At 49.3% G+C, this 16210-nt stretch overlaps 1 protein-coding gene across 5 annotated transcripts in view; it reads left to right on the forward strand.

The window, feature by feature from the left end:
• Positions 1–16210, forward strand: part of GSE1 (Gse1 coiled-coil protein) — a 273191-nt gene that overhangs the window by 117263 nt on the left and 139718 nt on the right. Inside the window, exon 1 of one of the 5 annotated variants that reach the window (XM_058155626.1) lies at positions 2836–2980. The exons of the other annotated variants lie outside the window; for them this stretch is intronic. The gene's annotated coding sequence lies outside the window, so the exon portion shown is untranslated. Of the gene's footprint in view, positions 1–2835; positions 2981–16210 lie in introns of those variants that run through there. 5 annotated transcript variants of the gene reach the window in all.

Genomic DNA, 16210 nt, shown 5'->3' on the forward strand with positions numbered 1-16210 from the left:
GCGGGAGCAGAGCCAAAGCTCTTTCAGCTTGGGATGCCCCCTCCCCAGCACCCTCCCTCCCTCCCTCCCTCCCTCCCCCGGGGAGAACAAGAGTTGAGCATGGGGAAGGGGAAGAGAGACATGCTGGCGAGCGGCGGATGGGGGTCTCCTCCCCTGAGCTGAACGTTTCCCAGCTGCTTGGCTGCTCCGGCTGAGTCGGCAGCCGCCAAGGGTAGGGGCCCTGGTGGTCTCCAAGGGGCGCCCTCTGCAAGAGATTGGGAGAAGCCCGGCGGCCAGGGTCCCGTCTCTAAATCGCGAACTGTCATGTTGGGAACGAAGACCTGGTCCTCTTTGCTTCAGAGCCTGAGTGAGTGAAAGTTCTCTTCCTTGGCTAAAGGGGCGCCTGGCCTCCTCTGGTGCGGGGAGCTTGGGCTCAAATGGAGCCCCTGCCTGGTGTTGTCTTTGGCCACGACCTCAAAGCTGGATTTGGACACCTGGTGCTCCCTCCTGGAGTGCCCGGAGCACATGGAGAGCTGGTGACTGTATTGCCAGGGGATTCTTCCAGGGCGGGCAAGATGTGTGAAGGAGGACTACAGGTGTTCTCACATTGCTGAAAGCCAAAGGCCTGCGCCCGGCTTCGGAATCGTGGCAACCCTTTTCTCACAGCTTTGGGTTGAAGGCAGAGGGGCCTGGGCTTCTAACCACTTTTTCCTTTCCAATGTTGCATCGGGAAGGATTTCCTCATGGCTGTGTTCGGCATCACTTGAGACCTTTTTCTCCCCCAAGGGTGAATTCCTGGGGTGCTTTGCTTTTCTCTCCCATGTAACGTGGTGGCACAGCATGGAATGGCATGCTCTGGGCATTGGCTTGGGTGGCTGTTGGGTTCTGCCAACTCCGAGTGAAAAACCAAGTTGGAAAGTGGAAGAGGAGCAGTTTGGGGAGCTAGCACCTCTCTCTGTCTGTCTCTCTCTCTCTCTCTGTGTGTGTATGTGTGTCTGTAATGTGTGATATGACAGGAAACTCAGGGGCTGCGTGTGTTCCAATCACCCAAATTAGGATAGCCTGGTTACAGGAAAAGTGGGCAAATCTTTTTTTAGCCAGTCACTCTATTTGTTGCACGCGAATTAAACTCTACCTGTTCAACTATTTCCTGAAAGGAGAAGGTCCCAAAAGGTGATGACTTCCTGACTTTCCAGGTCTTCTCCTTTAACCCCTGGCCTTGTGGTCCTTTGGCCAAGAGGATGTGGGAGAACCAGAGAGAAAAAGGGTTTTAAATGCAAAGTTATTTGATAGCTAATCCCAGCTGGAATGTTGGCTTCCTTTACCTCTTGTTCTTTCCTTCATTTCTTCCTGCGGGGAGAAATGGAGGAGAAACTTTGAGTGGGGAAAGGAATTGACTGTTTGCTCAGAAATGATATTCTGACCTTTTTTTTTTAACAGGCCAAGGGGTTGTTTTCAGAGATGCATTACGCCGAATTCTTCTTAGAAGAATCAAGCATTTGCAGAAAATGGGCTTAGCTATCTGCTAGTGGGCTTAAAAATGGAACAATTTTGTAAGGGCCAAGAGGGCCCACTTTACACAGAGGGAGAGGTCAAGGGCTGCCAGGGGTCTCACATCACTCCTGGGTTCGGGCATTTCTTGGTTGTTCCGCTCAGTTTGCCTCTTATTTGCCTGTTTCCCAACTCAGAACCTCTTCTGTGTTCAGCAGGTCTTGGTCAAAGGCCATCCAAAGCGGTTTTGCCACCTCCCTTGGCTGGGAGATGCCCATTTGGGTGCCAAGGGATAGGAGAGATTGGTTTGGTGTGCCTGTCCTTAACAGGCTCATGTGGCGGGATGCTGGAAGTAGCGTAGATGGGGCATGAGAAGAAGAAGGCCTTTTGCAGAAGATGTGGTGGGCCTGAGCCTCAGATGGGCTCAAAGAATCGACACACATTCTAAATTCAGACGGGTCCGTGCAGGAATAGCTGGGGAATTCTGGGAGTCGAAGTCCAGATGTCTTCAAGTCGCCAAGGTGGAGAACCATTGAACTAAAGTACAGGTAGCCTTTGACTTCCAACCATAACTGAGCCCACAAGGTCAGCCATCAGTCAAGATGGTCATTTAAAGCCTGCTGGCTGGGGAATTCTGAGAGTTGTCTTCAAGGTTAAGAAACTCCCGGTCTAGGGCAGTGGAGGCATGCCGACCAAGGGGGCGGCTAGCACCAGTTCAAGTCTCTCTGAAAAGGAGGAGGAGGAAGAGGAGAGGCTATGGACAGCCCGTGGAGGAAGAATTTCCCTGGGAAACCGAAGCGGTTCTGCAGCCTGGTCTTCCAAGCGAACAAAGCGAGGGGTAGCCAGGGAGGGGGCTGCTTATTAGAGGGGCTTCGGGCTAATCGGCAGAGGGCAGGCTGTGCCCCCGGCTCCTGCAGAGAAGGCCAAAAGGTGCCCGCCAAGCTCTAATGGCATCAGAGTTCCCTCCCCTGGGGAGGATTAGCAGGCAGAGGTCAGGCAGATGCCTGGCAGGGCAGACGGTTACGCTCATCCTGAGCTGCTTGTAATCTGAGCGTGTGTGTGTGTGTGTGTGTGTGTGTGTGTGTGTGTGTGTGTATACAGCTCAACACCCAGCCAAAAAGAGGAGGGAGGGATCCCCCTTTTTACTTAAATAGCAACCTTCCCAGGGGGAAAAGGGATAGGGGGTGTCCGGCTGGCCAGTCCTCTCCCCTTCTTTCTCTCCTCCTCTCCCCCATCCCCATCCCGTGCCTCTGCAGGCAGCCGGATTTCATAAGGGGACCTTATCATGTGCTGAGCTTCTCCATTACAGGGTGATGTCAGGGTTTAATTTTGCATTAGCCCTCTCGCCGGCTGGAGGCATGGGGGATCCGGGACCTGCTGTCCAGGACAAGGGGTGGAGTGGGGTCTCTCCCGGAGAGAAGATGGGGTGCTGCCCTCCTGCAGACAGCCTTGGAAAGCACTGAGCCCACTGGAGGACGGGGAACCAAGATCTGGAGGTCCATTTAGAGCAGTAAGTGGATTCTACCCCCCTACTCTCTAAAGGGAAAATGCAGAGCAACCTAGGTGGGAGAGAGATGGAGGGACAAGAGAGAGAGAGAGAGAGAAAGAGGGAGGAGGGAGAGATAGAGAGAATGCAATCTCTCCAGATAACATTCAGGAAGAGCAATGCATGCTTCGGTTTCATAGCACTTGTGAATGCTGCAGCTTAGAGTGTGTGTTGTCCTCCCCAGATTAACTTTAATCATTTTTCGCTTTCTTTCCTTGGGGCCCTCCGAGTCTCTTCCCCTCATTCAATCCGCTCAGCTTTTTCCTTTTGCAAGTAATATTTCTGAAGTTTTCACCCTGTATGGGGAGGACATGTCCCGTAATTCTCTTTTCAGCTGGGAATCTTGTGGGTTTCATTCTTGAAGCCTCCGGGCTCTGGAGGGCTCCCAGTTAGGAAATCTACCTTTCCTTTGAAGCCCCTGTGATCAGCTTTTGATAACATGGGGACTACCTGGAAACTGGGCCCACAGAGATCTTAGAGCTCATCGTGATCCAAAGAAGAAGAGCAACTGGTAGATTTGCAAAGGTGCAGCATGAAAACATAGGACAATAGAAGCAAAGCAAAGAGGGTTAGGTGATATTTGTGGATGTTCACCTTTCTGTCAAAAATAGCCAAGCACTGCATGGTCTCCAAAGTTCTCAGCTTCTTCTGAGTCTCTCGGTCTTCTTTGCTAATCCTTACATTAAGAGCAGCAAAGTAGGGTATTCGGCATCTAGCTTCATTAACACCGTCTTAATGCTAGAGAGAAACATTTGATCCTCTGTCGCCTTTCCTTCTAATCTTCATCTCCCCTCCGCTTTGGTTACTAGCTTCAGAAACTTAAGTAGGGTCAGACCTGGCTAGTACTCAGTTGGGAGACAGCTAGGAAAATGTAGAAGGTGGTGGCAGACCCGTCTCCCTTTATTGCTTGAAAACTCTTTGAGTCTCAACAAGGGTAGAACTCATCAAGGGTTGAACTCAACTTGAAGGACTCTTTGCTTTCAGCAAGAAACAACACCTGGCCAATCTGGGCTGATTGTGGAAAGCTAAGTTGGCTCCAGAGACCCTTAGATCTGTGAGATAAGGAAGCTGAAAGATTGTGTCACCAGCAACACTTTTCACGGCTGTCAAGAAAAAAGCACGGATGTGTTCCTGAAGTCTCTGGCAGTAAACTTCTAAGGCTATCTTCTCTTATCAAAGCTTCTTTGCATCTTTGTTTTTCACCCCCTTTTGTTTTGCTTTTTTTTCCCCACCTGCAGAAGTTGCAAATTAGCATTATTCCACCGCGGGTAGTTTTGCACTAGATGATTCAGTGTTTGTAGTTTGTGACATCACAAAAAGTCAACCGTGTGGCATGAGGAGAACTGTGCAGGTCCCAGAGAGGTAGTCACCAGTCCTTCATCAAACTGCATCTTGTGGTTTTTTGCGTTATCTGGCAAAGTGAAAAATGTAGATTGAAATAAATAACTGGATGCCTGTCAGATGTTTTGTGATCTGCACACCCTCCAGGCAAGACGGCGGTATGGCTTTCCCTGAACTTTGCTTGCAAGGGCTAATGGCAATTTGACTTGCGTCCCAAGAATGGAAGGGATTCTGTATAGGTTTGGACTGGTCCTGGTGAGCTTCTTCAAGAACTGTCCTCGGTTCTCAGTGGAAGGTCAACATACTTGCACTTAGTGACTTTGATTTGTTTGAAATACTTTTAGGTTATGGATAAGCAAGCAGGAAGGACAAGAGCAGATAGCGTCGGTGGTCATGCCTCTTGGCCAGCAAAGTGTATCAGCTCTGCAAATTGCTTCTTTTCTACTGGGTGAAGAACGCATGATGTGCAACACCTCCATCAGCTTACTTGCTGATTAGTTCTTCTCAGGTGCTTTGCGCTTAACTCAGTGGCACAGATTTTCTTGCTCAATCAATATTGCGTTGACATTTGTTGTTACAGGACATGGGAGCCAACTGTGTCGCCCTTGACTTGGGATGAGCCTTTTAGCCACTTCCTTTAAATTTCTCCATACCCTGCTGGGCAATCAAGACAAAAAACAAAGCCAGTTTGGAGTTGTCCATAGGGATAAATCTGATGAGTGAATAGTTGGGGAACAACCGTCTTCCTTGATCTCAAGAAGAAGGTCTCTTCTAGGGACTTTGGACACCTTGATGCTTATGGACACATTTGGCATGTTTATGAGTCCCAGGGTGACCTGTAGAGTGACCGTTGGAAGAGGGCAGGTCAAAGGCCATAGCAATTATCTGGCCCAGAGCATGAAATGGTCCCTAAATCTTAATTTTAAGGTATAGTCTTGTCTGGAATGGGGAGGGGGCTGTTTAGATTTCCAAGAATCTGATGGTCTTCTTAAATCATTTTAATACCTACCAGTGCCTATAAGCTCAAGGGGGCCAGGGGAATGTCAGACTCCAAATCTTTGCCTTTATGTCTCTCCACAACTCACAACATTGATCTTGCCTCTGGCTTTAGAATCTAACAAGGGATGCCCAACTTAATTCAGGCTAACAGCCAACTAGCAAAAAAAAAAAAACCAATTCCCAAGTGGAATCATTGGTTTGGATCAGTGGTGAATTTTTTTTTACTGCTGGTTCTGTGGGCGTGGCTTGGCGGGTGTGGCAGGGGAAGGATACTCCCAAAATCTCCCTTTCCACCCCACTCCAGGGTAAGGATACTGCGAAATCCCCATCTCTACCCCACTCTGGGGCCAGCCAGAGGTGCTCCTTGCTGGTTCTCTGAACTACTCAAACTTTCCACTACTGGTTCTCCAGAACAGGTCAGAACCTGCTGGATTTCACCTCTGGTTTGAATCAGGATCCATACTTGATTACCATACTTTTGCTATGTTCATAGTTTCTGAACTCTTGCCCCCAATTCAAAAGTCAAGCTTCTAAACATCGTAGGTGATGTGCAGGAGGAAACCTCTTTATTCAGACTAAACACACTCCGTATTAAGTGAAGAAATAAAAACCAAATCCAAGTTCCTGTTTTTCGGTCCTTTGTTACTTTGGCTGCCGGCTGACCATGATTTTCCAGGGGGGACCATCTGCAGAGGAACTGTTTAGAGGAACAATTTGGAACTGAGGGGGAACAACATCTCCATTGTGTTTGTGGTCCATTTCTTTGAGAGCTCAGGGTGATTTATGAATGGCAAGGTTGGGTGGGCCAATTTTATTCCTCCTCCTTTATTCAAGACTTTCTGCTTCTCCCTTCGGCCACGTCTTTTTTTTTTCTCCATTAAAAGGGTTGCAACAAGAATTATTGATTTCCTCCTAGGGGCTACCATACTCGGATTATAAAGTCCAGGGCCGTAATAACCAGACAGGAGCATCTGAAATGGATGGGCTTGAGTGATTGAATTGAGCAGCTGATATAATGGCTGGTGATTTTCTGCTGTTTGTCCGCAATGAAGAGACAGTAGGGTTGGGGACAGGTAGTAGCAGCCAGCTCTTTGGGATAACAATAACCATCATCCAGGGAATTTGGAAAAGAAAAAAAAACCCCAAAAGGTAAAGGAGATCTCTAACTAGCCTTTGAAACCTGAACGTTTCTGAGAAGTAGAAGTGGGAATTGTGCAAGCAAACCATTTTTTGAGGACCTGGATGGGATCTTTCACTTATTAAGAAGTCTATTCTTCTTAATGTTGTCTGTTCTTATTGTCTATTCTTGTCTTTAGCTAAGATTGGGGATCATCAGATCTTGCAGATGAACCATCTTCAGATTAACCATCAGTGTGAATGCAGATGTGTTTATTCATAGATAATATAGGAAAAAGGTCTGGGTGAGCGCTACGTATTTCTTTTTCTCCCTCGTAATTCTACCCAAAATGGTTATGCAAACAAGCATGGGGTTTGAACGTTGGACTAGATCTCCAAGTATCTTCCAAACACTTATATTTGATGATGCCATAGATTACCCTAGTGATCTGTGAATAGCCTCCAAACACAGACACCATATTAAGGCAAGATTTTCTACAAAAAGCATGTTTGATGGGAAATGGAACGCAAGTTGTTGGTTGCTTCATCAGCTGCCCTTATTCATGGGTTTCTTGCGTGCTCAATCAGATCCTACTCTGGCTAGGTTTAAAGTCAGGGGAGCCCATGACTTTAGAAAATGACTTCTTCTGGATCTTGAAGCTACGTGACCTTCAAAATCACGTCGACTTCCCCTGGAAACGTATCTGGATTTCTTCTGGACCTTGAGGCTATGTGGACTTCATAGCTATGTGAATGTCCTTTAGACCAGGGGTCTCCAACCTTGGCAACTTTAAATCTGGTGGACTTCAGCTCCCAGAATTCCTCAGCAACAGTAATGGCTGGGGAATTCTGGGAGCTGGAATCCTCCAGGCTTAAAGTTGCCAAAAGTTGGAGGCCCCTGCTCTAGACTTTGAAGCTATGTGGATGTCAACTCTCAGAATTCCTCAGCAACAGTGATGTCTGGGGAATTCTGGGAGCTGGAATCCTTCAGGCTTAAAGTTGCCAAAAGTTGGAGGCCCCTGCTCTAGACTTTGAAGCCATGTGGACTTCAACTCCCAGAATTCCTCAGCAACAGTGATGAGTGGAGAATTCTGGGAGTTGAAGTCCCTACCACTTCAAGCTGCCAAGGGCGAGAAACTTGGCTCTGAAGTGTTCTTGTGTTCAACTGATCCCTCACTGATCCCTGAGCCCGAGTTCAGTTGGGATTAAATGACTCCGAGTTACAAGAAGCGGCGGGAGTGTTTAATTGCCGCCTCTCTGACTTCGCACCTGAGTACACCTGCCCCCCCCCCGGACGTGCTGGCTTAACTAATTCACCAGATGCCTCCATGGATGAATTTCAGGGGTTGGGTGGGAGGTGTGGAGCGCGCCTGCCTGTGGCGTGAGCTATCAATGGTGCTTGGCAGGCTGGCATGCCGCAGACACGAGGCTAGACTTTAAATAAGGGTGCAATTATTGTCTGAATAATTGACGAACCACGGGCAACGCTTCGGCACTCAGTCTAATGGGCTTTGAGCTGTTGCCACTGGAGAGACACTGGACTCCTGGCGCGGCCAGCTTTTTTCACGTGGTTGGCAGGAAGGCTGAGAGAGGAGAAGGAGTGGTTTCTCCTGGGCCAGAGTCGAGGCCTGGGACCCAAAATGGATCTGAACTCTGCCAGTTAAGCCTGATTTTAGCTTGTGGATGGGGTGCTTCTTGCAGCGTGAACGAAAGAAGGCATTCCCCTTCAATCCTGATCGTTTGAACCTGGGGAGGCAACTGCACTCAAGGGTGGAGATAAATCATTTCATCCCCTTCCTGCTGTAATGATTATAATTAGTATTTCTCAGCCTTGGCAACTTGAAGATGTGTGGACTTAAACTCTTAGAATTACTCAGACATGTGGACTTCAACTCCCAAAATTCCCTAGCCAGCATGCTTTAAATGTATGGACTTCAACTCCCAGAAGTTCCCAGCCAGCAAGCTTTAGGATGTGTGGGCTTAAACTCCCAGAATTCCCTAGATAGTATGGCAGCTGCTTCTGAGAAGAGAGCATTCTGGGAATTTAAATCTTCCATCTCTGGAGCCTCCCAGAGCAACCTCACAGCTCAACTGTTGAGCTGTTCTGACCTAGCAGATTTTCCTATCTCCCAAACCTTCAATCTTCTTTCGTATGACGTAGTACTTGTCATGGTGTTCCTTTTATACTGGAATGATTCCAAAAGTGTTCCTCCCCACTGCACTTCCTGCTTGGTCAATATTCCCACTCATGGATGGTGAATAACAATACAGCATAGTAAGAGTCTTGGAGCCTCTGGCTCAGGATCAAAAGGAGAGTTAGGAGAGGAGCAATCACCGAGGTGCATTTCCCACCTCCCTGCTGTAGTCCGCCAGCAGCCTGCGGAGCTGGCAACGGAGTAGGACAGCGATGAGGCTGAGGTGGAGCCAGGGCCATTGGAGAGTGAGGTGCGGCCTCCAGAGACTGACAGTAGTGAGGCAGAGGAACAGGAGGAGCCTGTTCCTAATGCACACATGAGAAGAGCTGCCAGAAGGCAAGAGCAGCTCAAGCAAAGAGGACGACTCGGGAGTAGGGCCAAGAGATGATTGGTCCCCCCACTCCCAGCTTAAAAGACCAGCAACGGTGTTTGGGCTTTGCTGGAAAACAACGTTGATAGCTTCATCTTGTTGCATTTATTTTCTATCGGTGTCTTCTGAACTTCTGCTAAGAAAGGCCTTTGGCAGTTTGCCTAATTGGACCAAGGTTGGTGGTAGGACTGAGGCATTTGTGTTGGGAGGAATTTGCTTTAATTTAGTTGAACGATGCTGAGAATGAAGTGATTCTCAGCTGTTCGAATAAAGTTTGTTTGTTTTTTCACTGACTGAGTTTCCTACTACCTACTGGGGCCTGGGTCACAGCACTCCCAGCATTCTGCAAGCCATTCGCCTGGGTCCTGCAGAGCCTCAGCCTTGGTTTTCCAGAGAGCAGAAGCCGGCAGTGAGGTTGGGCTCATTTAAGAGGCTTGTGAGTCACTGTGGCCAAACGTCATTGCTCATTCTTGTTCCGCTCGTTCTGCCTTTTCTCTCCCCGGGTGCCAGGCTCCGTGGGAAGAGCAAAGCTTTCAGTTTTGAAGTGGTCTGAGAAGCTTCAGGTTTCCTCTTTGTTGTGTGCATGGAGAGAAGATGAACCTTTGTGCGCCAGAGACGCTTGAGAAGGTCACCCAGACTTGAGCAGAATGATGGCAGTGATGGGGGAAGAGGGTGGTGAGAAGCAACAGGAACATCTGGAAGAAGGCAGAAGTGGTGGTGGAGTGCTTCCATGGCAGTGCCCCCCAAAACATAGATGTACTATGACCAGATCTTCAGGGTTCCGTGGAAGGGCATCTTCGTATCTTTTACCCCTCAACAAAGGAAGACTTCCTTGGGTCAGGGCTGGGTGGCTGAGGACCCCTGTTTATTATTGTGGTTGTTCACACTGGGCAGGTGGGCAAGAAGGTCCAGACGTTGAACGGACAGGGAAGAGAGAAGGCCCCACAAAGTGAGAGAAATTAGGATTCAGGCAGCAAAACGTGTCAAGATCAGTTAGATATTTTGAGAGAGAGAGAAGTAGTGTGGGAAACCAAATTCTGTCCTTCTCACCCTTCTGTCCTGCTGTTGGCTTGGAGGTTTTTTCAGTCTGGACCATAGTAGGAAGTTGCACAACCCCGTTTTGTGAAACAAGACCCATTGTTTGCAGTCAGAAGTGTGGATGGGGAGATTTGGAGCCCACCCAGAGAAGATTCTGGCTTGCCTTGAAGACCAAAAGATAGAGGAATCATTGTTGGGTCTTGAGTCATCATTGGTGGATGCATATCTAAAGTTTTGAGGACATTTGACGGTATATAGTAGTGGTCTTGGGAAAGAGAGAAGGACCCTTTGAGGGCTAACTGTTCTGTCTCCTTCCCCACCTCTGAGTAACGAGCTGGCCTTCAGCCAGTGGATTCACGGCTCTTATCAGTCCTAGCAGAGAAATCACAGCTGCTTGCCAAAGTTCAAACCAAATGAGTAAGCAGAGTAAGACTTCAGCTCTCTTTGCAACAGTTCAGCTAATCTTTTGCTCCCCGTGGAGTGCGAACAGTCCCAAAGCTCCTTATATATCCTGTGGGATCGGGCTCCTGCCCCACCGTTCCCTTTGATGACGCCGCCTTGGGTTAATCCAAGCTTGATTGTTATTATTATTATTATCAGCTGGGTCTGACGGCGTAGCCTGAGGAAGGGAGGAATCAGTAGATGAGGGCTTCATTATGTTCTCCGACTGGCCTGGTTCTGGCTCCTGGAGCCGGGCCAAAGGAATCGGTGTTCCCAAGGTAAGCCTTAACGGCCCTTCCCCCTCACTCTCGGAGTCACTTTCGGGCATGGGGCCAGGTTCAGGGCTGGAGTCACAACACTAAAAATGTCAGGGCTGCGCCCAGCAATATTTTAAACCAGGGTGTCCAACCTTTGTATTGTTAAGACTTGTGGACTTCAACTCCCAGAATTCCCTTCTGGCTGGGGAAAACTGGGAGTTGAAGTCCACAAGCCTTAAAAGTTGACAAGGTTGGATACCCCTGGTTGAAATCATTTGATACCACGCAGGACGAAAAGTCCCTAATTATATTTGCATCGCATTCAAGTTTCAGTAAATCAATTTGCATTGAGCTGGATGCCACAGTAGCAGCCGATTAGCAGCATGTAAGGCCACGCTGATGCTCACCCAGGTTCGCTCAGCGGGTTGCCACCATCAGGCGGTCCATGGGCTGGCTCAAAAGCTACATGGGGCAGAGTCAGGATCCCCCCCCACCCCAAGGTCCAGCCCTTTCTAAGCCTGCTGGGCATTGCTAGGAAGTTTGGGTTCTGGGCTGTGATGCAGCTTCTTGCAGGTCAGTTTTGAGTCCTTCCAACTAGGTTTAGAGACCAAGCCTGGTACATTCAAGGTGGATTGAGAAGCTGGTTCCTCATTGATCAACTGCTCTCTGGCAGAGTTTATCCAGGCAACGCTACACCCTCCCCCTTAACCGGAGCAGGTGACAGTCGGCTTCAGGAATGGGGTTGCTTAGCAGCCATGATCTATCGACTGCTCCATGGAGGTCCTCAGCTTTTGTCCACCATGGAGCCCAAAATTTCTGTTACTAAGCGAGACAGGTGTTGAGTGAGTTTTGCCCCATTTTATGATCCTCCTTGCCCCACTGCAGTTGTTAAGTTAGTCACACGGCTGCAAAGTAAATCTGACTCTCCCCCCCCCCCATGGACTTTGTCAGAAGGCCTCCAGGGGGGACACTTGTGGCTCGTAATTGTGAAAAATGGTTACGTCCAGTGCTGCTGGAACTTTGAATGGTCAGTAAATGAACCGTTGTAAGGCGAAGACTATCAAGGAATCTTCAGTCTGGTTGAAGCCCATCTGACACTAAGAAGACAATTTGGCCTCCAAGGAACTACTATGGTTGCGGGGATCAACCCTGGGGGATCTTTAGAGTGAGCCTCCCTTCCTTCCTTCCTTCCTCCCTCCTCCCTCCTTCCTTCCTCCTCCTCCCTCCTCCTTCCTTCCTTCCCTTCTCTTCCTTCCTTCCTTCCTTCCTCCTCCTTCCTTCCTTCCCTCCTCCTTCCTTCCTTCCTTCCTTCCTTCCTTCCTTCCCTCCTCCCTCCTCCCTTCCTTCCCCTTCTCTTCCTTCCCCTTCCCTTCCTTCCCCTTCCCTTCCTTCCCCTTCCCTTCCCTTCCCTTCCTTCCCCTTCCCCTTTTCCTCCCCTCCCCCTTTCCCTCCTCCTCCTTGCACCCCTCACTGCCCCCCTTTCTGCGGCCAGTCACGTGGAGGTCACCAAGTGCCTTTTTCATCCTCCCTACCCACTGCAGACTGAATTCCGCTCCCGCACTCAATTATTTATAATTACAGCTTTAACAAGCTGCAGTAGTTCCCGTCCCATTAAGGAAAAGTGAAGGATTTGGGTGGGAGAGTGGGAAGAGCCGGGCCCTGCAGCTGAGTCCCCTCTGTGCTGCTACCTGCTCTAGAAAAAAGCTCTCCTGTTCCCGCCCATCCACCCCCAGTAAAACTGGGAGGCCAACTCCAGCTTCTGGGTAGCATCTTCGTGGCAGGAGACCCTTCATTTGGGTAGCATTGTGACTATGCCACAGGGTGGAGTCCATATTCTTTATTGTCTTGAAGGCAGGAGAAGAAGCAACGGATGGAAACCAAAGAATCAAGGAGAGAACCAACGAAGGAGAAATTTCTTGATGGTGAGAACAATTAACACCAGTGGAACGACTTGCCTCCAGAAGTTGTGGGTGTTCCATCACTGGAGGTTCTTAAGAAGAGACTGGATGGCCATTTGTCCGAGATAGTAAAGTAGGGTGTCCTACTTGAGCAGAATAACAGAGTTGGACTAGAAGGCCTTCAAGGTCCTTTCCAATTCTGCTATTCTCTGGCCCTTAAAACCACTTCCCTTCCAGCTTTCAGGCCCATGCTTGTAGGGACCCCAAGAAAGGCTTTGAAGGGGGTCTTACCTGGCCTACGGGTTGCTGAGTCTTGGAGGATGTTCCTAGAACAGAAGGTGCTTCTGCAGGAGAAGACACGAATTGGGAGAACTTGTTGGATGAGTTCCCTCTTCAGAACTCGTGGTTCCCCCTGCCTCCTCTCTAAGCCTGCTCTCTGCAAATGGACGCCCTGGTCTCTTCTCCTGGGGGTGATTCAGTCTGTCCGATTTGCAAGGGGCGGAAGGACCTCTGAGCAAAGGGTGAATGAAGGGCCCTGGGGAGGGCCCCCTGCCCTTGCTGTCATTCTGCAGGGGTCCCAGCTGGGTGGGTGCCGGAGGGGAAGCTGTCTTGCTGAGGTACTCAATTTCCAGAGATGTCTCCCTCTCTCTCCCTCTCTCCCTTTATCTCACATTTTTCTAAATGCATTTTGTTCCTCGTATGGCTCTCAGTTTGTGCGTGCAAGCACCCGCGCATACACACACACACACATAAACACACACACACAGATGCATGTGTGGAGAAAAGGCTCTTTGTGGAGGAAAAAGCAATAAACAGATCTTTGCATCTGGTGGCTGCTTAATTTGTTTTCAATAGGTTTCAATCAATTAAATGCAGTCCCGGGAAACGAGGGGGACAGTGTGCCAGTAATTGGCTAAAATAAATCACCCACTTCTTCCCTGGGCAGCCGCATGACTTAGATGGAGACGACTCGAGTTGTTAATCAATGCACAGGGAGGCATGTAGAGGAGTGGGCTTCCAAGGGGAGGGGGCGCATGGGAGGGGAAGCCCCCCCCCCAGTCTTCATGTGTCCTTGGGGCCTGGGGGAGCCGGACATTGTAGCCAGCCAGGAGAAGGCCGCCCTTGTGCCCAGTCCTTGTGCTTCAGCCCGGGCTGTAATTGCCCTGTTTTGTGGCTTCTCCGCCTCTTCCCCCCCCTCCCCGTCACTCCCCCTCCTCAGATTTCCTCTACCTTCAAGGCAATCTGCTTTCCTGCTGCCTCCACTTTGTACTCAGCAAGCAGCGTTTATGTGGCTGAGCGGGAAGCTGAGAATTCAAGACCGGAGGTGAAATTGAAACGGCGGTGGGGCTGCCTTCCAAGGTTTCTTCCCCTCTGCTCCTGCCTGCCTGGGGGTTGGCTCCCCCCCCCGCCCTTACCTGGGATCAAGGGCCCTAAGGAGATGCTGCACGGTTGGAGAAATGGCTGGTTTTTGACTCCTGGGTGGAGGGCACGTTCGGTCTTTTTTTTTTTTTATTTGCATTTATATCCCGCCCTTCTCCAGAGACTCAGGGTGGCTAACACTATGTTAGCAATAGTCTTCATTCTATTTGTATATTTATATACAAAGTCAACTTATTGCCCCCAACAATCTGGGTCCTCATTTTACCTACCTTATAAAGGATGGAAGGCTGAGTCAACCTTGGGCCTGGTGGGGCTTGCACCTGCAGTAATTGCAGGCAGCTGCTGTTAATAACAGGCTGCATTAGCAGCCTGAGCCACAGAGGCCCTTTGGCTTTGAAATCGTGCCAGGGTTGTAACTTTGGCCCTTTTCGTGGTCTGCTAGCTCCTGGATCCTACCCACCGAAGCACGTCTCCCGTGCAAGCCCAGTCTTGGAATCTATGCTGAGGATTGAGTGGGTAACACAATTGGGAGTGGGGAACTATAGAAAGCCCCCTCCCCGCATTCACACCTGTGTACACACACTTACACATGGCAAGCTAGAATTGTCCCCTCGTTCAGGGAGTCCCCGACACAATTGAGCCCACCAACAGTTCCATGGCTAAGCGAGACATGTGTTAAGCAAGTTTTGCCCCACTGAACGACCTTTCTCATCACCGTTGTTAAGTGAATGGTTGCGGTTGCTAAATTAGCAACGCGGTTGGTTAAGGGAATCTGGCTCCCCCACTGACTTTGCTCGCCAGACGTTGGCCAGAGGTGATCACGTGACCTCCGGACGCAGCAACGGTCATAACTATGAAGCAGTTGCTGAGCGTCTGAATTTTGATCACATGACCATGGGGATGCTGCAACAGTTATAAGTGTCATCATAAGTCACTTTTTTGGGGGTGTGGGGAGAGGAAACGTTTCTTCCGTGTCTGGCTCAGGAATTCTGGGAATTGAAGTCCCCAGGTTGCCAAGTTGTCATAGTTGTTCACTCCCCTGATTTAGAGGGACCTTTACATGTTTAAAGAACTTTTAGATACTTGGACTAACTTTGTCTGGTTCGGTGTCCTTCTAAAGCCAGACCTTGAGAGGACCTTGTGCCGAATTTTCTATCTGGGCTGCCCGTAAGAAGGAGTCTAATGAAACCTCTGCTTGATATTGCAACTCAGCTGAAGGTGTTGCAACAGGAAAACCGTGTGAAACTAATTAGTTACTGTGGACAAACCGTCAGGCAGGAGTACACAAGGTTGGGATGGGGTGGTGGAGAAGACCAGGCAATAACAGGTCGGGGTGAGTAAAATAAAAACCGAAGATTTCGCACCTTGTGTGCCAGGATGGCACCTTAAGTACCCGGCTAATGGACACTTAGCTTCTGCCATCCTTTTTTCTTCCACTAACTCAAAGATCAAAGAAACCATTGTCCCTCTGGGGGGGGGGGAAATATTCCTAAGGACTTTGGGGGAAGATGTGGGAGGCTGTGTTAAACTTTCTCCTCTGCTGTTGTTGGACCACAGCACTTTTGATCGCTTCTTTCCAATTAATTAAGTGCAACAATGACCCACATAGTGAGGTCTGGCTTCTTGAAGTGTGGTACTTTTAGCCTCCGCTGTTTGGAGTCACATTTAAATTTCTAACCTGGGCAAAAGTGTCACCGGAGGAAATGGTTGGGGTTGAACTAAAATCTGCAGATGGCAAAACCTGCCGTTTAGATGCTACTGGGCCTCTGAGTGGGATCCTTAATAGGTATTGGAGGAGGAGGAGATGGAGAAGGAGTTGGAAGAGAAGGAGGAGGCAGAGGAACTTAGTTCTAAGCAACTTAGAACTAAGGAGAAAGTTCCTGACATTTAGAACAATTAATCAGTGGAACAACTTGTCCTCTAGAAGTTGTAAATGCTCCAACACTGGAAGGTTTTAAGAAGAGATTGGATAACCATTTGTCTGAAGTGGTGTAGGATTTCCTGCCTAAGCAGGGGGTTGGACTAGAAGACCTCCAAGGTCCCTTCCAACTCTGTTATTCTGTTCTAGGGAGGAGAGGGAGGAGGAGGAGATGGAGATGAAGGACTATCTGTCCTATTAGGCTGCTCGATGGGTGAACTCCAGGTAAACAACCCTTCTG

This window comes from Ahaetulla prasina, chromosome 12 (assembly GCF_028640845.1).
Source record: "Ahaetulla prasina isolate Xishuangbanna chromosome 12, ASM2864084v1, whole genome shotgun sequence".
NCBI classification, from domain to species: Eukaryota; Metazoa; Chordata; class Lepidosauria; order Squamata; family Colubridae; genus Ahaetulla; species Ahaetulla prasina.